Raw genomic sequence first — 22,558 nt, forward strand, 5'->3', positions numbered from 1 at the left:
ATCTCCAGAAACCCCAGCAAATGACTCTGGGGTACAAGGCTCTTTGCTGGGGGGCTTGTTGCCCCAGTCCCCAGCCCACAGAGCCAGCTGGGTGGGTGGGGAATCCTGTGCTATCGCCCCTGTTAGGGGCAGCAACCCTAAGGCCAACTGCAAGCCTCTTCCCTGAGTCAGGGAAGAGAAACCTGCTCCCACACACTAGGACAGGCAGTGCCTTATGAATGTCAGGGTCTTTGCTGTTTGCCTTTTGCTTGCTTGCTTTTTTTTTTTTTTGAGGCAGTGTCTCCAGCCTGAGCCAGCAACTCCCCCCCTCAAAAAAAAATCCTTCTCAACTTGAGACAGAGTCTCGCTGTGTAGTACTCAGGATGTAGCCCAGATTGGCCTCAAACGCACAGTGATCCTCCTGCCTCAGCCTCCTGAGTGGTGGGTGACTGGCCTACGCCCCTGGGCCTGGACACTTGCGCTGGTTTGAAGTAATAGCAGAGCATAGAAGAAATGCAGGTCAGAGGGAGAAGTGCCCCCAAAGCAACAGGTGTACAAGCAGATGCCATGCCACCCCAGAAACAAAAGAGAAAGCACAGGCAAGCCAAGCCAGGCACCCGATTCTCCTGAGTCTCAATTTCCTCTTCTGTCAGATGTGAGTGAGAAAGAAGCCCCTGCTGCACCTTGGCTGAGTTAGTTAGACCTGCATGCATCCTAGGTGGTTGTATCATTTTTGGACAGCTCTGGGGCAGGCTGTGCCATGTGCAGCCCCAGGCCTGAGCCCGCCTCCCTGATCAGCACTTCAGGGACAGACTCAGGGCACAGCAAGGTCACCGCTCTGGAGTCCTCTGCACCGGAAGCCTTGTGCCGTCCTCCCAGTGCCCTGCCTGGGCTGCCCAGCTGCCCCGCCAGGACAGTGCCCCATCTGAGGACACAAGCAGGAGACTAGCCGAGCCCCACCTCTGCTGTGCCCCTTCAGGAAGCCACCCAGCCCTTCTGAGGTCCTTTTCTTGCCATAATTTGTTGGGCCAGGGGTCAGGACAGGTTGGAAGGAAGAGTGTGGGCCTCTCCCTGCTGGTTCCTCCCCTGAAGTTTATTCTTCCCCGCAACACAGCTGTGAGGAGCAGGTCTCAGGGTGCCCTGCTTGCTGCCTTGTGGCCGTGGCCTCTGGCTGGTGCTGATTCCATGCCTTTCCAAGGTGTTGGTGAGGGTGGAAATGTATGGAGAATGATCCGCGAAGGCCTGGAGGTGGGTTTGAGATTCTGGAGTTTCAAATGGGAAACAGAACAGACTGATTAGCTAGCATGAGAGAAGAGAGAAAGCTGTATGGAAGAAGGGAGGAGGAGGGGGCCTGGGGGAGGCTGAGAACTGGCTGCTCTAGCATCGCTCAGTCCCGGCTCATTCCACCCCAGGGCCTGGCCTGGCTCCCCCTGCCCCCGTGCTCCTCCTCCGTCTTCCAGTGTCCAGGTCTCCTTCTCCCTACCTCGCTGTCTCCCTGCTTTTCTGCTTTATTTGTATTCTGATCCTATGACCATGCAAAATTACATGTTGGAGCTAGACAGGGTGGTGGCTGCCTGCAATCTCAGCACTCCAGGAGGCTGGGGCAGGACGATGGAAGGCGTGGCAACTCAGCAAGCTCCTGTCTTAAAATAAGGTTTTTATTTCACTTTTTATGGTTTTGTGAGATAGGATCTCACTGTGTAGTTTAGGATGGCCTTAAACTCACTGTGTAGCCCAGGAGCTTGCCGTAATCCTCTTGCCTCAGCCTCCTTAGTGCTTGGATTACATGTGTGTGCCACCATGCCTGGCCCTTAAAGTTTTGGTGTTTTTTCTTTTCTTTCTTTTTTTTTTTTTTTTTTTTTAAGGTTTGGATGTAGCTCAGTGAGAAGGCCCTCAGTTCAAGCCCCACACTCCCTCCCTTTAGAGGTACAGCCTATGAGGGCAGGTGCCTCATGCACCCATAAACCGTGTGCTACTGGTCCATAGGCATTCCTGGCTGCTAGAGGGTGGGTGCCCAGAAAGCCCCAAGTGAGGGAAGAGGCGCCACAGCTAGACCAGAAACTCTGCCTGGCCCCGGATGGATTCCTTTTAGACCATGACTGGCATGAGTGGCAATCACTGCAGTGTGACATGCAGCCACTGTGGGCTGCGAGCCCTCCTGGGCCCTGTGACATCGCTGTCAGGATCTCATTTTAGGGTAGCACCATTTAGACTCACAGGAGGCAAGTGATGTGCTAGGGTCTTCAGTGGCAGCACTTCAGGCTTGAGCTCTAGGAGCAGGATGGCTTCTGTGTTCCTGGGCCTCCCTTGGAAAGCAGTTGTCATTATTGCAGTCCCCAGGGCGGTGCGTGCATTTTAGCAACAGATTTCCAGGTTTCCAGCGCGGGCTGGAAAGGGCTGCCTCACTGCTATGCCTGGCTGTTTCTGAGGCAGGCGGCTTGTGCAGCTCTGCAGCAAGAGCGCCGCAGGGTGGTAGCGCCCGGTGATGCAGTTGCTATGGCGACGACCACCTCCGCAGTGATTGGTCCAGCGTGGTTGTGCTCCATCACTCCTTGGGAGCTGTGTGGTGGGGAAGCTCCTGCGCTCCCACCCCTCCTCCGGATGCTGCCAGAGCAAACCCCGCGCAGACTAACCCCAGCCCTCCCCCTTCTCCTCCCTGTGCCCTGACACCCCGGATGTGCAGGAGGGAAACATCCTGAGGAGGTCCCAGGTAGCAGCAAGGCAGACGCCCCCACCCAACCTGCGGCCACGGTGACTCACTATCTTCTCAGGCTCCTGGGCACAGTGTAGGGACCAGCGTGCTGAGGACCCCTCAGCGCCCGTTGCTGCCGCCCTCCCTCCACTCCCGCCCCAGCCTCTCTGGATGAGCCTGCCACCCCCGGGAATGTGACTCTCCCTTCGATTTAATTTTAATCCACATCTCTCTTGGGCATCCTGCTCTTTCTCTTAACCACACTGAGCCTCCCCAGCCAGAGAAGAAGAGAGAGCAGGGGAGACCGACTTGGACAGGATGGCTTGCCGAAGACACTATTTGTGAGTATATGTGGCAGCGTGCCTGAAGCCTGAGGCTGGGGGTTTGAGCTGAGCTGGCAGCTGGAGTGAGGGGCTTAGTGGAGGGGGGGTGCAGGTGACTTGTAGAGGGAACTAGTCGCTTTGCAGGGGTGCCTCTGCTTGCCTCCTGTGGCAGAGATGTTTGTTGGTGGTGACGCTGAGAAAAAGACTATTAGTCAGCAAGTCTGCATCAGGCTATGAGATTTGCTGGCTTAACGGGCAGGTATCCCCCCTCCCAAGTCCATATGCGGGGTCCTCAGACCCACTACTGTTTGGCTTTTGATGCAGCCCATTTCAGAAAAGCCTTTGGAACCCAGTACATCCATGACCAACACTGCAGCCATACCAGATGGAAGGTGGCAGCCAGGCTGAGGCTACACGGAGGTGCCGCATCCTCCATGGCCTATCTCCCCAAGCAGTGTGGTGTCCATGTCCAGCTGTGATGCCCAGGTGATCTGTGGGCAGGGCTGAAACAGAGTTCCTGTCGGCTGGGCCTAGTGCCAGGGGCAGAAGCCGGCAAAATCTTGGCGAGGCAGTGACATCACAAGACCTGAGTATTTATGGAAACCAAAGCCCATGCTTGGTTAAGCCAGGCACCCTAGGGGGCAGTGGGCTCCTAGTGCCAGCGTCCTAGCAGCTCTCTGGGCTCTGCACTGTGCTCTTCAGGGGGAGCAACCTTCCCTCTCCTACAGGACCCTGGGCTATTTAGATTGAGGCTCAGCTTTGGATCTCCCCCTGCCTGGGCATTCACCCAGTGCAGGGTGCTGTTTGATGACCTCAGATTTTATGAAGTTAGACAGCAGAGCTAGATGCTCGAGACTTGGGCTAAAGGAGAGCCCTGGAGCCCTCTGCAGGGGCCGCACAGGGCTGCCCCACTGCAGCCCCCTTCCAGGGTGAGCAGTCTCCTCCCTCTATGAAGGGCGGTCCTCATGCTAATGAAGCAGGAAGAATGTAAACACAGCCTGCTCAGCCTGCCTCTGCGAAGCTCCTCAGCAGAGCCCTCCAGCCCCAGGCCTTGGGAGGTGGAGGTGGGCAGTGGTGGGCAGTGGTGCAGTGGAAGGCCGCAGGGAGGCCCCTGTGGCTCAGGTTGGCCTTGATGTCCACTTGCGTTTCTTGTGGAAAAGCCCACAAGTTGGTTTGCTGGTGTGCACAGGACACGCTGGAGCTCTTGTTCCCTGTGGCGAGGCCTTGGCTGTATTTTTAGAAACATAGTAAGTCCTTTCCCGGTGTTCTGTCACCGCCTCCGCGTAGCACTCGTTCTCTGGACAAGCTGTGTGTTGCCTGCCACACCTTTGCCAGGGCCTAGGAGCTTGATGTCTGAGAAATCCTCAGTTTCCAGGGGCTGTTAAGCCCTGGGGGGAGGTAAGATGTCACCAGGATGTTGTGTGACAGTCTCCAAGGAGAGTAACAGTCCCTGCTCTGTTTTGGTTCTCAGAAATGCCTGGTCTGGGCAGGCACAAAAGTTCCACATTAGAGATGGGGAAACTGAGGCTTGCCAAGTATCCCCTGGAACCTTGCAGCATGCTAGCTGGAGGCAGGGGTGTGGATTTGAGAGCAGGGTCTGTCTGCCCAGGAATCACAAGCACTGCAAAGTACCCTACTGGGCCCACTGCTGCAGACTCAAGTCTGTGGGGCTGGGGCGGGGGGGCACGTGGCATCAGGATGCACTCAGTCCCCCAGGGGAGGGTGGTAATGGATGTCTGGCTGCGGTTGGGGCTTTGGAGACAGCTGCTCTCTGCGGCAGCACTGCAAGGCAACCCTAGGTCCCGGCTTCAGGAACACAGAGTCCAGTGACCTTTCCTGTGGTCTGGTGGCTGAGGGGAGTGAGCCGGTCTGCCTTGCCCACCTGGGAGAAGGCCAGGCCTGTCAGGGGTCATGTTTCCTGTCTCCCCTCCCTGAAGGTCTTTGCAGCTTTCTCAAGACCTTGGCTCTCCATCTAGGCACTGTGACATCCAGGCCAAATGCCTCTGCAGTGTCACACTCCAAACTTTTGGCACCAAAATTCCAAATAGACTAGCAGGGGTGGGCCCTGATGTCATGGAAGGATGTAGGACCCATAGCACCTGACCCACCTGGCTAGGACTGTGGGCAGGGCACCTGCTGCTGCGCAGCTCCAGATGTTTAACTTCCCTGGCAGGTGCAGATTCAACCATGGCAACATTGTGGCCAACTGCAGAATCCCCCTGTTTGGCCTCAAAGCTCACCCCTGTCCCTTCCCTTCCCAGGAACTGAGCCCTTGATGGACAAATTCTCTACAACTGGGCTAAACCCCAGCCTCTTTTAATTTTGATTTTGAGACAAGGTCTCACTAAGTTGCTTAAGCTGGCTTTGAACTTTTAAATAGTCTTCGATGCTCGCAAATGCAGCGTTATTGACTGAAGCTCAGAGGAGGGAAGGAATTTGCCAAGGGTCACACAGCTGTTCCTGCTGTGCACCTGGCAGTGTTGTTCTTCCTGCAACATGCCACACCCAGACCTGGATAGCCACTCCAGTGTCCCTCTGATTTGGAGGAGCCCTGACGGGAGGCTCATGGCACTCCCATCCCCACATTGCTGTGTGTTTTCTTCTCCTTTGCCCTTTGTCATGGACCTAGATGCTCAATGAGGGGAGCAGGGTCATCACTGAGAACTCGGTAGTTCTTGGAGGTGGCCCAGTGCAAGAGATGAAGGATACTCATGAAAGCAGAAAACTTATTTATCAAACAGGCAGAGACCATGAAGTCCCGGAGTCCAATCCTTAATGCAGCTTGCTCATAAGCCCAGTCACTGCTCTAGTGACAGCTTAATGAAGAGTGTCTTAGTGACAGTCAGGCCCCCTTTAGTGACCGTAGTAGTGACCACACTGGCTTCCTGGTCGTTGCACAGCAGTGAACTTGGAGAGCTCTCTGCATGGCCCCTCCAGTCCTAGGGCTCAGGTGCAGGCAGTGGGGCTGCAGAGGGTGCTGAATCTTTCCTCCCCCACTACGGCCATTCACCCACACAGCCATGCATTCATTCCTGGCCTGGCCCTGCTCTGGCCCTGCCTCCCTCCAGCAGGATGGGCTCTGACCACCAAGCATGTAAGTTACAGACCCACCTGGTCTTCCCCACTTAGCGCGCCACCCTACCCTGCTGCTGTGGGTTTGCCTGTCCCGGGGTGGAAGTGCTGACTGCTTGTTACCCCAGGGATTGTCAGCCTATAGTGAGTGCTCAGGAAATCTGTGTTAAATGAGTGGATAACAGGTTGGGTGTGGGGTACTGCCCTAAACAGGGATATATAGCCAGATAAGAAATAGTTTCTGCATGCTGGGAGCCAGCAGGCTGGTGGAGGAGACAGATGCTATGATATGATATCAGCACACTGCCCTGGGCTGGAGGAAAGATGGCCCATAAGCAGAGAGAGAGATTACTGTGGTCACCTGAATTCTGGAGATAGACTTCAAACGTGTCAGTAGTCAAGGAGGGGAGGACTCAAGCTAACACGAGCCTTGGGGGGAGGGTTTTGAAGCATTAGCTGCTTTTGCCCTGGCGGGCATTGCCCTTCCATTTCCCATTGTACAAATGGCCTTTGAGACCTATGGAGCCCCAGTTTGAGGAGCCCCAGGTGGCAGCTAACCAGGCGCAGAGCCAGTTGGGTCTGATGGTCCAGCACAGAAGCCACTGTGACTCTGTGAGTCTGTAGGCCTCTGGGCATGACATCTCAGAGTGAGAGGTGCATCCTCTCACTCTGGGGCAGGAGCAGGGTAGCACAGGTGTTGAAAAAGGGGGCGCTGGCAGCTGGGGGACGGGGGCTGAGGTTGCATCCTGGCTGCAGGGGGAAGTCAGGCAGGGGACCCAGCAAGGAGGCCCAGAAGGGCCCTCAGCTGCCCTGCCCCTGACTGGTACTGTACATGGCCCAGAAGAGCAGCTCCACTCCCTGGGGCTGGGGCTTGAGGAACAGCTCTATTCCTTGCAGTACCCCTTGGCAGCAGCCTGGAGGCCCTTCTGACCCTGCCCAAAACAGTAACAATAGGTGGGGAGACTGAGGCCCAGGCTTCCCTATCAGGCACATCTCAAGTGTGATCCCCAGCAGCCTTCCTCTACCCCCAGGCAATCACGCGATGCAATTGAGTGCATTGAGCTGTTTTCTGGGCATGCTGACTCATCTCTGCCCTTTTCAGCCCCAGAAGGTCCTTGGGCAGCGCCTAGGTAGAACCCAGAGCGGTTGAGACGCACAGGAAGGGGGCACAGCCCGTGTTCAGCAGGTACTCACTGACACCTGCAGTGGGCCCTGCTCTGGGCTTGGTGCTGGGCGCTAGGAGCAAAACAGTGGGTACCTCTGGCATGCAGTACTGCAGGGGAAGAGCACAGAGAAAGAGAGAACAGAGAACCTGAAGGAGTGCACATAGAGGGACCTGCCCAGCCACTCTGGAGGGCTTCCGGGAGGAGATGACCTTTGAGCTAAGCTCAACATGAAGACAAAATGGCCAGAAGTTGAAATGGTGTCCAGGCTCTGGGAAAGTCAGGCTGTAGGGGTTTGGTTAGGCAGGAGGCAGACTCTCTTGTGGCTAAGGCAACAGCTGGGAGGTGCAAGATTAAAAACAAGAAAGGAGGAGGAGGGTCCTACAGCTGGGGTTCTCCTGGTCCCCTACACACTGGTGGTCACCTCTGCTTCTGCCTGGTGAGGCCCAGGCCCAGAATCGCTCCCCCGGGACTTGCCACATTGCATGGGGCCTGGTATGATGTCAGCTTAGAGACTTCAGAGTGAATCTTCAGAGAGACGGGCAGGTGCCCACCTGTGATGCCACCTTCCAGCCAGGGGTGTGAGAACCAGGTCCTTGCAGACTCTCCCTGGGCCTCTGAGAGAACTGAGGCCAAGACTGGCGGCCCAGCCCCAGGCAGGACCTCGCTGGCCTGGGTGTCGTCCTCCATTGCCTTTCCTGGGTGGCCTTGAACTCGGGTGCCAGGCTCAACCTCCTCCTCTGTGGCATGGGCTGGCCTTCCACCCTGAGGCCAGTGTCCACCCATCTCCACCTCTGCTGCCCCTGTGTCCCTCAGTTCCTAGTTCCCTGTTCCCCAGGGCCCTTAGCTGCCTTGTGGCCCTGGCTTCTGGACATGCTCCTCAGGAGGCTTCTCCTGTTGAATGCTCACAGCTATGCCGAATTGGTGCTCAGACTGTCCTTTGCAGGCAGAGCTCAGGGTTAAGGCCAAGGAGCTGCCCTTCAAGCCGCCCTGGACCTCAAGTGCCCCTCCCCATACTTGCTCAGCTGGCTCAGAGACAGCCGCTGTGCCCTGTGTCCAGCCCCTGTCCTCGGGATGTGGGTCCTTTATCTGGAGGTGGCTGCAAGCCCAGCAGCTGGGGCCCTGAACCAGGCCATTTGTCCTGTCAGCAGACAAATATGAGGCCCCATGAGGCACTGTTGCTCGTGCTGACTGAGCTGCCTGTGGCTGGCTTTGGGGCTGCTGTTTCCCTGAGTGTCTGATGGTGGATCGGCCTGGGTCACCCATCTTCCTGGCCCTCACTGCAGGAGGCCCCCATGATGTCTCATGCCTTCCGTTCAGGTCCTTGTGAAGTAGAGAAGGAAGTCCATGCCCTGAAGTATGACCCTGGGCAGGCTGTCTGCTGCCTCTGCGCCCCTGATCGCTGGAATTGGAGCAGCAGGACGATGCTTCCCTGTTCCCAGGTTTTTCTAAAGGCATGGGAGGCCAGGAGAGGACAGCATTGTAGTTGCTAAAAGCCCCTTCCAATGTCCTGGCTCAAGCACAGCCCAGTCCTGTCTGTCACTTTTTTTCTTTTCTTTTTCTTTCTTTCTTTTTCTTTTTTTTTTTTTTTTTTTTTTTTGTATTTAGTGTAGGATCTCACTACGTGGATCATACTCCTAGTGATCCTTCTGTTTTCAGCCTCCCAAGCACTGGGATTACAGGCATGCGCCACTATGCCCAGTCTCAGTCACCATCTCAGCGCACCCCTGTGGTCTCTATGTTACTTTTGAGGGGCTGGGACCTTGTTCACTTAGCCCAGTGATCATTAGACAGCTGGTCTGTTTGCCAGGTGGGCCCTGTACATGTGGAGCTGACTTGAGAGGATCTGGGACGCAGGATGCGGGACAGAAGCATCTGCTGGGCCCCGTGAGGTCAGTTAGGAGTAGGGTGCAGGAGTGGCAGGGGGCCCTGCTGCACACCACCTTCCATCCTGTGCTGTGTGTATCCTGTCCTGTCCTCCCAGCATTCTACCGTCATGTCTGCTGGCCACCCTGGCAGGGTCCCTCCCTGTCACTGTGGACTTCAAGCTCCACTCGGGCCTTTTTCCTACCCACCCCAGCTGCCGCCGGAGGCTGGCCACAGCACAGGCTGCTCCTTGTTACCAGCTACCCACAAGGTCCTCTTTTCTGGCATCCATGGGGCACCTGGTCTAGCAAAGAGCCAACGGCTATTTTTCCAAATTGTGAGACTACACAGAAAGATTTTTTTTTTATCTTTATTTGAGAGAAGGAGGGGATATAGCACTTCAGACTGAGCACTCTTAATCCTTTTTTTTTTTTTTTTTTTTTGTTGTTGTTGTTGTTTTTAGACAAAGTGCCATCCTGCCTCAGCCTTCCAAGTGCTGAGATGGCAGGAGTGTGCCAGCATGTGGGCCTCTGGACCACTTTTAAATATGCAGCTCAGCAGCCCTAAATACATTCACGCTGTCCAGCAACACTCGCTATCTCTAGAACTCTTCTATCTTCTCAAACTGAAACTGCCATATAAACACTGATTCCCCATTCTTCCACCATTCTATTTCTGTCCCTAAATCTGACCGCTCTGGGGACCTCATAGAAGTAGAACCATAGGGTGTTTGTCCCTCTGCCACTGGCTTACTTCCCTTGACATAAACCTTCACACTAAAGTAGACCCCAAGGGTCACCTACATGGTGGCTTGTGCCAAAATGCCCTTCCTTTTGAAAGGTTATATAATATTTCACTGTGTGGATGGCCCACATGCTGCTGCTCCCTTTCCTGTGGCTGGGCGGGACCGCTGGGCTGCCTCTGCCTCTGGCCGTTGTGAACAACACTGCTGTGACAGGGCTGTCCACACATTCTCCAGACCCACTGTTGAGTGTTTTATGTGTGTTCTATAGGGCGGAGTTCCTGGAGCAGATGGAAACCCTGTTTTAACCTTCCCTCCAACACGGTAGGAACTTCCCCCCACCCCCAGTGTCCTTGCCCTCACTTGCTGCTGCCTGTTTTTTGTTTTTTGTTTTTAATAACAGCCACCCTAATGGGGTGAAGCGCTGTCCCATGAGGTTTGGATTTATACTTTCCAAGTAGGGGCAGGCATGAGGAAGGACCCGTAGCCTACAGAAAAGACCTGTACCTTTTTATGATCTTTTTATTGACTATGCCCGCTTTCTAGGAGTCCTTCCAGAGTTTCTGTGTTTTTAGCTTATGACCACCTCTGCTCCTGCGTGCCACAGCTTAGCACTGCCGCCCTGGTACCTCTCAGTGCAGACCAGGTATGGGGCGCAGCTCAGTGTGCAAAGTGTGCAAGGCTCTGCTTCTGTCTGTAGCCTTGCCCAAAAGCAGACAGTGAGAACACTCTTGTTTAAAGTGGGCACCAAGGCACAGTCCAGCAGTCCCAGCCACATGGAGTCAGAGGTGAGGATCACTTGTGTCCAGGAATTCAGGGCCAGCACGGGTGTCCGGGCAACATCTCACCTCCATGAAAATAAGCCACCAGAAGCCTGTCACATGACATCAGCATACATCCAAATTTTCATTCAGGGTAGAAGGAAGGTCTGGCTTGTTGTATCTGCAGCCCTGCCAAGAGCTGTCACTGTTCAGAGCATTGTGTCACTGTGGTTAGCCGTTCTCGGCAGGCCAGAGTGACCCAAAATCCCAGTCACTGTCATGTAACCAGAGAGGCCACTGTCTCAGGGTCTCAGGGGTCAGCCCACCCACCAATACTGAGCTGGGCTGCATGGTCTCCCTGGTCAAGTCTTCTCTTGTTTCCTTTCATGATGGGCTGCTTGGGGTATTCTGTGGATGCCACTGGAAGTGGCACAGGCAGCTCATGTCATTAGTTTCAGTACAGAGGAGCTGGCAGTGGACCTCTTAGGGTGTGGGCAGGGATGTTGGCCGAGGGATCTGCATGGGCATGGGACTCTAGGGTCCAGTTGGGTCTGCATCAGTAGGTTCTTCAAGCTAAGATTCAACCTTCTGTGCGTGGAGATCACAAAAAGCTCCTGAAAGCAAAGCTTGAACTTGCTGGTACCACACACCCCACTGAATGAAGTGGTGTGTGGGTACAGCTGCTGTGGTCCCCACCATGTCCCAGGTCCATAGTCTCAGGCCCATGCATTGTGTCACCCACTTGGAGCTGTGTGTGTGTGTGTGTGCGCACGCATGCGTGCACGCATTGTGTAGCTGGCCTACGCTGGTTTCGTCAGTCCTGAGGGGTGTAGACATTGTCCTCAGCATTGTTCTCCACACAGTGAAGTGGACCTCACCAGTGATATGCTAGGCAGGATGAGTTTTCAAGAGGTTCAGATACACAAGACGATGGTATAGGGCATATGCAGTGGAAGGTTCTGGAAGCCTGGAGGGGACAGACCATGTGGCTCCACCGAGGCCCATCTGCTGCTGTGACTTTGGCAGCTCCCAGGACACTGAGCTGTCACAGACGCTGAGACACGGTGGGTGGAGAGCAGTGGTGGAGCCACATGGCCTGCCCCCTCCATCCAGGCTTCCAGAACCTTCCACCGTGGTCCTGGGTAGTCAGCAGGGATTTTTCTGAGAAAGCCACATACTCTGTGGACCTCCTAGGGTCTCTCTGTGACCAGGAACTTCAGCCTGCACAGGTTTCCTAATGTTTTCAGCATCATGGAAAATTCAAGGTGGGCAGATATCACAGTGTCCATAGGGTGGCATGGTGGTGACAGGTGGTGATGTCCTCTAGGATGCTGCCACTGGGAGAAATGGGTAGAGAGAGGACAGGACCTCCCTGTATTCCTTTTCCTCAACTGCAGATGAATATAAAATTTCCTCTCTCAACTAATCTTGGGGCTACTAGGGCTCGAACCCAGGGCCCTCATAGGCACATGCTCCCACTGATCTATCTTCTCATTCTCTGCGCCTCAGCAAGTTCAAGTGTAGACAGTCAGGAGGCAGGTGATGGGTCTCAGGCCTGGTGACAAAGAGGGAGAGAACAGCCAGCCACCTTCCTGCCCCAGACGTTCAAAGGGGCACCCATGGCTACCAGCCTGCACCACCTTCCCTCCCTAGAACTAAGACACTCCATCCTCTCACCTCCAAGCTGAGCACGGGTGTGTGCACATGCCACACACACACACACACACACACACACACACACACACACACACCCTCTGCACTGGTCCAGAGCCCACCGCAGAAAGGCAGTACCAGCCCCTTGGGGGACCCTCTCACTTGGGTCTGAGAGCCCCCTTCGCTGCCCTCAGCTCCCTCCCTCCATTCTGACAGCGCAGTCCCACCCTCTCTCCTGCCTCCAGGCCTCGAGCAGCAGGCAACTGGGATTGAGACGAACTGAACATTCCTGCAAATGCCATTTGGAAGACGAAAATGGAAAGCAGTCGACTAAAACTAAAAGGTTACAGGAAAACAAGTACTTTGGATGATTCTGCCATTCTGCGAATTGACTGTTCTGTAGATTGGCTTTTGGCACATATGATTGTCTCAGGCGGAAGGAGGATCCAGGACAAGGCTGCAAGGTTGGGGCCAGCAGGGAGCCCAAGCCAGGCCCTGGTATCAGCGCAGGACTATGCCCATACCAGAATAGGGGACTGGTGTCTGCTCCTTTGCCTGGGGTGCACTCAGGACCTCAGTACCCTGCCCCCATCCTCAAGGGATGTGGCCTGGGGGGGGGGTCTGTCATGTCTGGGTGGGAAGAGCACCCTGCTCTGCAGGTGGCCAGGAGGAGAGCAGCTCATCAAAATACATTTTATTGGCACATGGTGCTTCATTCCTCATAGCAGTGTCCCTGGCATCTGTTTGGAATGGTTAATAAGGGACGGGATGCGTTTTTAATCACCAGAGCCTTCCTGAAACTTGCTGCCACCTCTCAACAGCCTGGCGCTGATAATGCTTAGCATTTCCTGCCATTACACTTCCATTGTCAGCAGAGAACAGTGTCCCCGAGGCTCTTAGACCCCCATGCTTGATGAGGCTTCCTCCCTGACCAGCCCCAGGGCTACAGAGCCCCTGGGCCTGGGCCCGCAGAACAGGGGAGAATCCAGGCCTCTTCCTGTCCCTCCCAGGGCTTCAGGGATAGAACCCCTTGTCTGCTGCTCCCTCATGGCTGAGGGACCTAGTGCTGCCCACTTGACCTCTCTGAACCTGTTTCCTTTCTTGTAAAATGGGTGTACACATTCCAACTTTGTGGGGTGGCTGTAAAGTCTCAGTGCACTGGGTGGCCCTGGCCTTTCTTCCCCTGGATTCCGCTGGCACTGGCTTGGGCTGTGGGGACACTGGAGCAAAGGATTGCATTAGTCAGGACTCTTGGGATCACAAATGAGAGAAACTCAGAGGGGCTGAAACAGCTACTGCCAGTGAAACTGGCTCCAAAGTGATTGGATGCTGGGGCTCGAGCACCTGGCTGACCATATGCTTTCTGTCCTGTCCGTGCGATGTGTTCCCTCACGGAGGGTCCCTCATCCTACTTGTCAGCCCTGGGGTCTGTGGCCATTCCTGATACGGTCCCCCAGGCCAAGAACTGGCCCTGGAGCCAGACACAGGGGTCAGCCCCATCCTAATCACTGGACTCAGTATTGAAGAGGGAGAGCCTTGGGGTAGGTAAGCAAAGGCTAGAGAATTAGAGCCAACAAGGAGTTTGGTCACTTTGGGGCAAGTTTAGACCAAGCTGGCAGCCTCAACTCAGGAGTGGGCTGAAGCCCCAGGCTGCCCAGGCTGTAGCCGAGGCACCAGGAAGACCAGCCTGGTGTTCCAGCCTGGTGACCGGCTCTACCCAGTGCAACACCTACACCTTGGTCTCCATGCATTCAGCGCCCTGTGGATGGGGACTGGGGGTGTCACACACCTGGGGAGTCCTGGGACCCTTGATGCTATGCCCTCCTCAAGCTGGCATAATTTCCTCTTTCTTTGGCAACTAGAACCTGCAAATAGGAACCTTTTTCTTGCTGTTTTGTTTTTCCTGTTTATAGAAAACAAAAGACAAAAATCTGTGTAGGGCATTGTGTGTCACCCAGGAACTCACTGTTTATCCCAGGTTGACCTCAAATCCTTCTCACTGGCACCTTGGGTAAAGGACCCATCTTGGCAGGTCTAGGCCTCCTTAGGAGGGAGTTGGAGAACAGGCCAGCATGCTTGGGTGCCAGCTGCCTGTCTCATGTACCATCTTTAAAATGGGTCGGCCCCAGGTTCTCAAGTGAGAATCAGTGCTTAGAGGGAGAGCGTACTAGAATTCTGCAGCTAGTGCTCCTCGAGCCCGTGGGCACTAGCTGTGCTGTGCTGTGGCTCCACATCCTCCTCAGCCAGGCCCTTGACCTGTGTCACATGGCCCTAGACAGGTGCCCTTCCAGGAGCCCAGGTCCAGGCCAGAACCTGACCTGAGAGAGGCCAAGGACTCTTGTCAAGATCCCCCAACCCACAGAGTGCAAATCTTGGGGTCAAGTCAGGCTTTGGGTGTTAGTGCTCAACACTAGGTGGGGTGTAGGTATGGACTTGGTCCTTGCCCTAGAGCAGCTGCTTAGAGTGTCTGCATGAGGGGCTGAGTGCCTGCGTGAGGTGACTCTGGCCTGCGCAGCATTAGCTCATCTTGTGGAGCAAATGAAGGATGCCATCATATCCTCTTCAGCCTGGGGACAGTTGTCTTTTCCCCTCTTACCCCATCTAGATGCCATCCTGTGCCTGGTTTGGCAAGCTGAGGGGGCTTGGTAAGCAGTGCTAAAAGTGGTTGTTGAGGGGCCCAGGTACCCTCTGAGATCCAACCTGAGTCCAGGGGGCCTGGGCAGAGGAAGCATCCGACCCTTGTGGACCACATGACCAGTGGTCCTGCCTGAGGGCCAGACAGTGCCATCACCAGATGGGCCTCCTCCAGGTGGTGGGGGGCATGATGCAGAGAAGAGGATGTGCAACCCACAGGAGTGCTTGGGGCACTTGGTTCTCTCTAACTGGAGGCCAGGGGTTTAGTAAGGGGGACAACAGACTCAGGACAGTGACCTAGTGGGGACCAAAGGACAAAGGGGGCTCAGGATGGAGGCGGACAAGGTAGAACCGTCCCTGGGCTGAGCTCCTGCTATAGGCATCCACCTGTCCTGGGGCCAAGCCCCTGAAGCCTCCTTCCAGAGCCACTACCGTCTGCCTGCCCAGAGTTCCGCATGGCAGGGGAGCAGAAGGAGGACACCAGCTGTCGCAGGGACACCTCAGGGCCTTGTGCAGAAGCTGCCCTGCGGCCTGGCCAGGCATGTTCCTCCTAGCTCCTGTTCCCCATGCCTGGCCCAGGGCTTCGTGAGCACTTCCTGTTTATTCAGAGAGCACTGCACCCTTGCACCCAGGGTCTGGGGCTCAGAGAATCTATTTGCAGACCCCTGTAGCCTCGGCTGGCTCCTTGCCCAGAGCAGGTGGCTTGCTGCTGCAGCCTGCAGTCCCCACCCGCTGAACAGGCCCAGCTCTCTTTCCCTCTGTACTTTTGACCCATGAGTGCAGGCTCTCTAAAAATTAGATCTTTTAAAGAGGTAGATGTGGTCAGGGACACCTGTACCCCAACACCTTAGGAGGCTGAGGCAGGAAGATTGCCGCCAAGAGTTCTGAGCCAGCTTGAACTATATAGCAAGAGCCTGTCTCAAAACAAAACAGAAACAAAGATGAGGCCACCTCGTCCTAGGGTGCTTTCCAGGTTTGCCAAGGCAGCCCCCATCCCTCCAGTTCCCTCATAGTGTGATTTTTGTGCCCTTTGAAGGGACCTTGCTCGTGTGTTTACAGCCTTTCTTTGTCCACACCTCCTGGGCAGTGACCACATCTGTCTCCTCCACTCTTGTCCGGCCCTGCACTTGGAGCACCCAGCCGGATGCCCGTCACCTGTGGGTGCCTCAGTTACCACATATGTGGAGTGGGCGTTGTGCATGTGGAATGCACTTTCAGTGGTGCCCCCTCCCTGAGCCCACAGTGCTTGGTGTACTCCTTGTGGTCAACCAAGGTCTGACAATTAAATGAAAAATTCCAGAAATAGTTCCTAAGTTTGAATCACCCTGATTATGGTATGCAGTCATAACTGTTCTCCTGTTTTCATAGTCATTGCTGCTAGTATCTTACTGTACCTCATTTAGAAATTAAATATTATCTTAAGTGTGTGCAGAGGGGAGATCATGCATAGAGTTTAGCTCTGTCTGCAGCTTCAGACATGAATGGGCGTCTGGCACGGGTCCCTGGGCACGCCTTGCCACCACATCCTGGGGGCCTGGTGTGACCTCGGTGCGGTGTGGGTACTCGGTGACACGAGTGACTTAGTGTCTGACATTGACCGCGACTCCCCCACCTGCCTCAAAAGTCAATAGCTTCTCTGACTGCACAGGGAAACTGAAAGGTTTCAGATGCACAAGTCCCATGCCAGAGCCCGGGGCTCTGTCCACATCTTCTGAGACACCCCTGCCCTGCAACAAGGAGAGTTTCTTTGCTCAGTATTTAAAACTTAGTACCTATTTTTGTTTGTTTGGGGTGTTTTTTGAGACTGATCTTGGTATGTAGTTCAGGCTGAGCATGAACTCGTTGTGTGACCCAGGCTGGCCTTGAACTCCTAGTGATCCTTCTGCCTCGGCCTCCCGGTGCTGGGATCCCAGGTGTGCGCCCATGCCCCGCTATTAGTCCAGGCTGTGGGCACTCTCCTGTGTGGAGTTGGCCCACGCACACTGCGCGTCATCGTTCCTTCTGCAGCCCTTCTCCCTCTCTCCTCCTTCCCACTGCCTTCATCTCTTCATCCCCTTTCCTTTGGGAAGAGATCGATCTGTCTATGATCTTTTATTTTGCTCTTTATTTATACTTTGGGTTTCTCATATAGGACAAGCCATATGATGTTCAGTCTTATGAAACTGGTTTATTTCACTAAACGTTACAGTCTCGAGGTGTATCCATTCCCTTACAAGTACTCAAGTGTATCCTTCTTTAAGGCGGAGTAGAGCTTCATTGTGTGTAAATGCCCCAGTTTCTTTATTCATTCATCTATTGATGGGTACTTAGGCTGCTTCCAAGATTTAGCTATTATGAGTTGTGTGCAACGGGGAATTTTCCAGATTCCGGGGCAGGGAAGCCTGGCAGGGTGAAGGATGTGGAGCCCAAGCCATGACAATCACTTCACTGTGCCCATGTGGGTCCGCCAGGGCAGTGGGCAGGGCCATATGGACCAGAGCCAGTCAGGAAGCCAGCATCAGGTGGACAGCAGCCCTCTGTGGCCTCCTCAGGGGAGGCTGCAGGGGGGCTGGGGCCCAGGCAGCACGCAGAGCAGAGGGCACACGGCAGCACCCGCGCCCCTCCATGCTTGCGGCAGAAGGTCAGCCCATCTCCCAGATCAGAAAGCAAGGCTCAGCCTGTGGCTTCAGGGACTAGCGTAGAGGATTCCTGGGGACTGTGTGTGCCCAGTACCAGCAGGAAGCCCCATCCATGACATCCCAGTCCCTGCTCTGTGACCGTGGGCCTACAGTCACCCCTGGGGTATACTGAGCAGGCTGGAGGCTTTCCTGGATTTGGGTGCAACCAACACCTTGTGCCCACGGAGTGCAAGGGGCTAAGGACAGGACATCCCAGGACCCAGTCCTCCCTGTCAGCCATGGTGTACCCAGGGCCAGGAAAATACCTCGCCTTGTGCCCTTGATTCCAGGAAGAGGCCCACAAAGCCGACTGAGCACAGAGACCCCATTGATGAAGGCTCCCTGCAGCCTTGTTTACTCGCTGGCCTTGGGCTGTGCCACACCCACAAGCCGGGACTGGGAGAGGTGTGTGCCCTGCTGCCTGCTGCCACTATGACAGGCCAGGAAGGTATTTTTCCATACCCAAAACACACCCAAGAGATGGAGCAAGTGGGGAATCTGTCTCGCAGAGAATGAAAAAGCCACACAGCTAGGCCCCGACTGGGGAAGACCCAGTGGAAGTCTTGGGTGTCTTTGGCTGCCATGTGTCCGTGGGCCTGGCAGGGCGGATGCCCTCCTCATCCTTGCTGCATTCAGCCCTGCCTTCCAAAAGCCACAGCTAGGTCTGTGATTCTTTAACACAATGGAGGAGACTGATGTAGCAGAGCAGTCTGGGGCCTCCCTGCCCCTCTGGACACTGAGACAAACTCCACAAATGGCCTCTCCCAGTCCTGTAGGGGCCTGGGGCCTCTGTGTCTTGTGCCGTGTCCTGGGGTGCCCTTGCCCCAAGCAGCCTCTGCCCACTGTGGACTCCCTTGCAACTCCCATTACAGAGTACCCAAGACTTAGAGCTGCTGCCTCAGGATGGGGCTCTGTGTGGTCCCAGAGCTGCTCCTCTGCCCACTGTCCATAGTCCCCACCTCCCTTCCTAGGGTCCAACTTGGCCCAGGGCCTGCCTGCTCCCCAGGATTCCTCCCACAGATCGCAGGGTGCCTGGAAGGATGCTCACTCCAGAGTGCACAGAATAGGACGAGCTTGGAAAGCCCCCACAAGGTTGCTAGTTATCTATTGAAACTAGCTGGGGGCTTTTGGAAAGAGAGGTGTATACAGGCAGACATGTCACCAGTGAGCACACTGGGATGGCAGGGGATGCGTGGGAAGGATTCAGGGTGATTTGAAGTTGGGGGTTACAAATTAGCACCTCAGCCAGATAGCACCAGATACAAAGCTGTTGGGAGGGTTAGAATAAAAAGTGGGGACCCAAGACGGGGAGGGGTGTGGAGAGACAGGCTTACCTGTAGGAGTGGACAGCAGCAGCCAGCCGCTCTGGAAAGCACTGAGTGGCTTCCTTTAAAACCAAGCGTACATGTGCCCTTGGACCGGGCTTGTGGCATGCTCCTGTGCATTTTGGTTTGGTCTGGTTTGGCCTGGTTTTGTGGCAAGGTCTCACTGTGTGGTTCAGGCCAGCCTTGAATTCACTGTGCAGCCTGGGCTGGCCTTGAATTTGAAGTGACCTTCCAGCCTCAGGCTCCTGCATACTGGGATGACAGACATGTCACCACACCTGAAAACATTCCTATTTTATAGAATTGGTAGCGTATGTTAATATATATTATGTATGTAGGTTATCTTGGATAATGTGTTGATCTTGTGTCCTATGCTCACCATTTACAGAATACAGACTCTGTCCCTGGCACTGTTCCAAGACCTTAAGTGTATTAACCTGTTTAATCTTCCTGAACACTACAGTTGAGAAAATTAAACTCAGATATAGAGGTTAATTCACTTGCCCAAGGTCATGCAGCTGGAATGCGGCATAGCTGGGATTTGAACCCTGACCTTCTTGGGTCTAAAACTCCGGTCTTCACCTTAAAACATCAACATCTCAGGGCTTGGGATATAGCTCAGTGGCATAAGCACCTGCCTGGCAAGTGCAAGGTTCCAAATTTGATCCCAGATACACCTTCGACGTCTCTATATAATATACACCATTATATGTAAGGATACTAGCCAGGTAGGTCTCTAAGATGGGTGTAAAGAGGTACTTTATGGTTTGTAAGACACTGTGTAGCCCACGCTGGCCTCAGGCCTACAGAGATCCTCCTGCCTCACCTTACCCAGTGCTGGGATTATAAGTGTGTACCACTATACTTTGCTAGGACACTTTTATCTTTTGGGAATGGTATCTCATTTCTCTTCAACAATTGTGTGGGTTTAGGGAGGGTTTATCACTGGCATATACCAGCAGGGGCAGATAGGGCTATGGTCTTGGTCACAGGGGCGTGGAGTCCGGGTGAAAGAGAGGGACACATGCAGGGGCAGTGCAGAGCCCCACAGATTAGCAGACAGTGCACACAGACTACACCAAAGCAGGATGGTAGACCTGGTGTCCAGTGGGGCAGGGGGGACAAATGCATTACAACTGCAAAGTTGAAGCCCACACACCCAGGCCTTAGGAGCCACTCAGACAGAAGTCCCTGTCGCTACAGGCCTGGGTAGGCCTGAAAGAGGCAAGGATTGAGGCAGGGAGGGAAGATGGGACAAAGGAGTTGGCCTGGAGAGGGAGCAAGGTGAGCAGTCACACAGCTGGCTGCAGGGGTGTTAGCCTGTAATCTCAGCACTCTGGAGGCTGAGGCAGGAAGATCACCGTGAGTTCTAAGCTAGCCTGCACTGTGTAGTGAGACCCTGTCTCAAAAAACAAAAAGAAGCAACAAATACATAGGCATTTGACATTTGAGCATCCGTAAGGGGAGTGTGGTTCCACATGCCCCAGAGCTCCCAAAAGGGCCGAAGGAGGAAGTGGAAGGAGCACCCAGGCACACAGCAGGATGAGTTCCTGGGGCCAGGGTACTCCACGTCATCTTGAATGTCAGGGCTGAGGTGGACGCTTTGTCGCGGTTGTGTGCATTGAGGGTGGCCAGGTGAGGCGGCGTCCCTGAGTTACTTCTAAAAGACAGTAGTGTATTGTCTTCTCATCTGTGGGGCTCTGCACTGCCCCTGCACATGTGGCCAGAGCAAGACAAGCCTGGGGATCCAGTCCCTTATAGGTGGCAGGCAGCCAGGGGACACTGCACTATTCCGTGGTGTCTTGGGCATCATTATTGGTGCTGCTGTAGGTGGCATGTTATGTCCCCACTGATGGCCAGGCTGGCAGACAGTGCCACACCCCTGGTGCTAACTCTGCTGTCTGTGAGGGATGAAGAACAACTCAGAGGCTGAGCAGGGCCCACCTGCTGTCACTCCACTGGCTCCTTCCCTTCTGGGGCTTTGCACGGTGTCACTGTTCCACAGCAGAACCCCCAGGCCCAGGGTGCATGGCCCCAGGTCAGTGTCCAGTAGGGGGCCAGGCCTATGCCCCACATGGCGGCACCCCTCGGGAATGGCACCTGGAGCAGAGGTGCTGTCACTCCCATGGTGTGAGGCAGGCACCAGACCTGGCTCCAAAGTCCAAACACAGGTGCCCTGTATCTCTGAGGCCCTAGGGGACAGATGGGTGTCCCATGTGGGAGGTGGCATGGCATGGAGGAGAGGTGCAGTCTGCAGGCACTGTCTCCAGGATGTGTCTGGTGTCCCCCTTGTAGCTGTTCCCTCAGGGGCAGGGAGAGTATGGGTTGGGGGACAGGCTGCTTTCCCACTGTGGGCCCCTGAGATGTGGCCTCTGGGGTACGTCCCCAGGCAGAGCATAGAGGAGCTCATGCTTCTAGTCTTAAGGTACATGAGGTGCCCTGAGGACTATCCTGCTTCTACAAATAGAGAAAGGCCCGGAAAGGTGGAGGGCCCTGCACTGAACCATGGCTATCATGCCTGGAGCTGGGATTTGATGGTGTTAGGCTGGCTCCCTGGCCCATGGGCATAGCAAGAACTTTATCAGAGAAGCCAGGGCTATGCCCAACACCCAGGGCCCAGATCCTGAGCTGGGCAGGGGACCTGGCTGCTGGGCTCCCCAGCTTTGGGGCTGGGTGGCCTGAGCCCTGAGCCCATGGCTCTGTGGGGACATCAAGGGCAGGAAGCCTCTCAGAAAAGGGCCTGCAGCCTCCAGTCAAGCTCAGCACTGTGTTAGCTGGGGAGAGAACACTGGCTTAGCACGCGCAAGACCTGGTTCCAGCCCGGCCTTGGGAGAAAAGCAAACCCAGCCCTGCCCCTGTCTCTGGGTGACCCTGCCTGCAGCACTTCCTGTCCCTGGGCCTCTGTGACCCACCCCCCGAACCAGGAGCAGACAGACTGGTATCATCTGAGGTCTCCTGAGCAGGGGGTACTTGGGGACAGAGTGGCTTCCCAGTAGACCTGGCAGTGGAGGAAAAGCACATGGTTTCTGACTGGGCCAGAGCTGGAGGTGTCCCTGTGGGGGCTTCTTGTGTGTGAGGACATCAGTAACCCTGTCTCACTTTTGCCACCCAGGAGCTCCCTGGAGACCGGAAGCAGCCTCTCCACTGACCACTACAGGTACTGTCTCCCCTCTGCTGTGTCTGGGGTGGGCCCCAGAGCCTGGGGGAGATACAGAGCCACTATTGGCCCTAAAATTTCCCCAGCGATCTCAGGTATGACTGACATGTCACCTGAGAACAGGTTGCAGTGGTTCCCTTGAAGTCAGGGCTCAGCTCAAAGGTCCCTTAATATCCAGGGCTCCCAGTGGGGCTGTACTGCTGGGTGCTTCTGATCCAAGGCTCTGCATGCCTGCAGTAGCCACTCTAGTGCCTGGCTGCAGCCTGAGGGAGAAGCCCAATAGCACCTGAGTGCTGGCCACCCCAGCGTGGGGGCCCCCCTGAGGCCTCTGCTCCAGGTGCTTTGTTCATGACACCACCATTTGATGTCTTCTGGAAAGAGCGTTCTCTGTTTTAACCAAGAAGGCTTTGGTACCTTCCTGGTTTGAAACCCAGCAACCTTTGTTCCCAGTCTCACATGCAGGAGAGACAGGCAGGTGGCAGGACCAGAAGCCAGAGTGGCTTAGAGTGCTGCGTCTGGGGGAGATACAGACCC

The 22,558-nt window shown here is 55.1% G+C and overlaps 1 protein-coding gene across 1 annotated transcript in view; it reads left to right on the plus strand.

Annotated features, from left to right (window-relative positions):
• Iqsec1 (IQ motif and Sec7 domain 1) overlaps nt 1-22,558 on the plus strand; it is a 296,085-nt gene that overhangs the window by 167,908 nt on the left and 105,619 nt on the right. The window contains exon 3 of the mRNA XM_023708325.1: nt 21,980-22,024. The gene's annotated coding sequence lies outside the window, so the exon portion shown is untranslated. The remainder of the gene's footprint in view (nt 1-21,979; nt 22,025-22,558) is intronic.

This window comes from Octodon degus, unplaced genomic scaffold (genome assembly GCF_000260255.1).
Source record: "Octodon degus isolate 3935 unplaced genomic scaffold, OctDeg1.0 scaffold00350, whole genome shotgun sequence".
In the NCBI taxonomy this organism is placed as follows: domain Eukaryota; kingdom Metazoa; phylum Chordata; class Mammalia; order Rodentia; family Octodontidae; genus Octodon; species Octodon degus.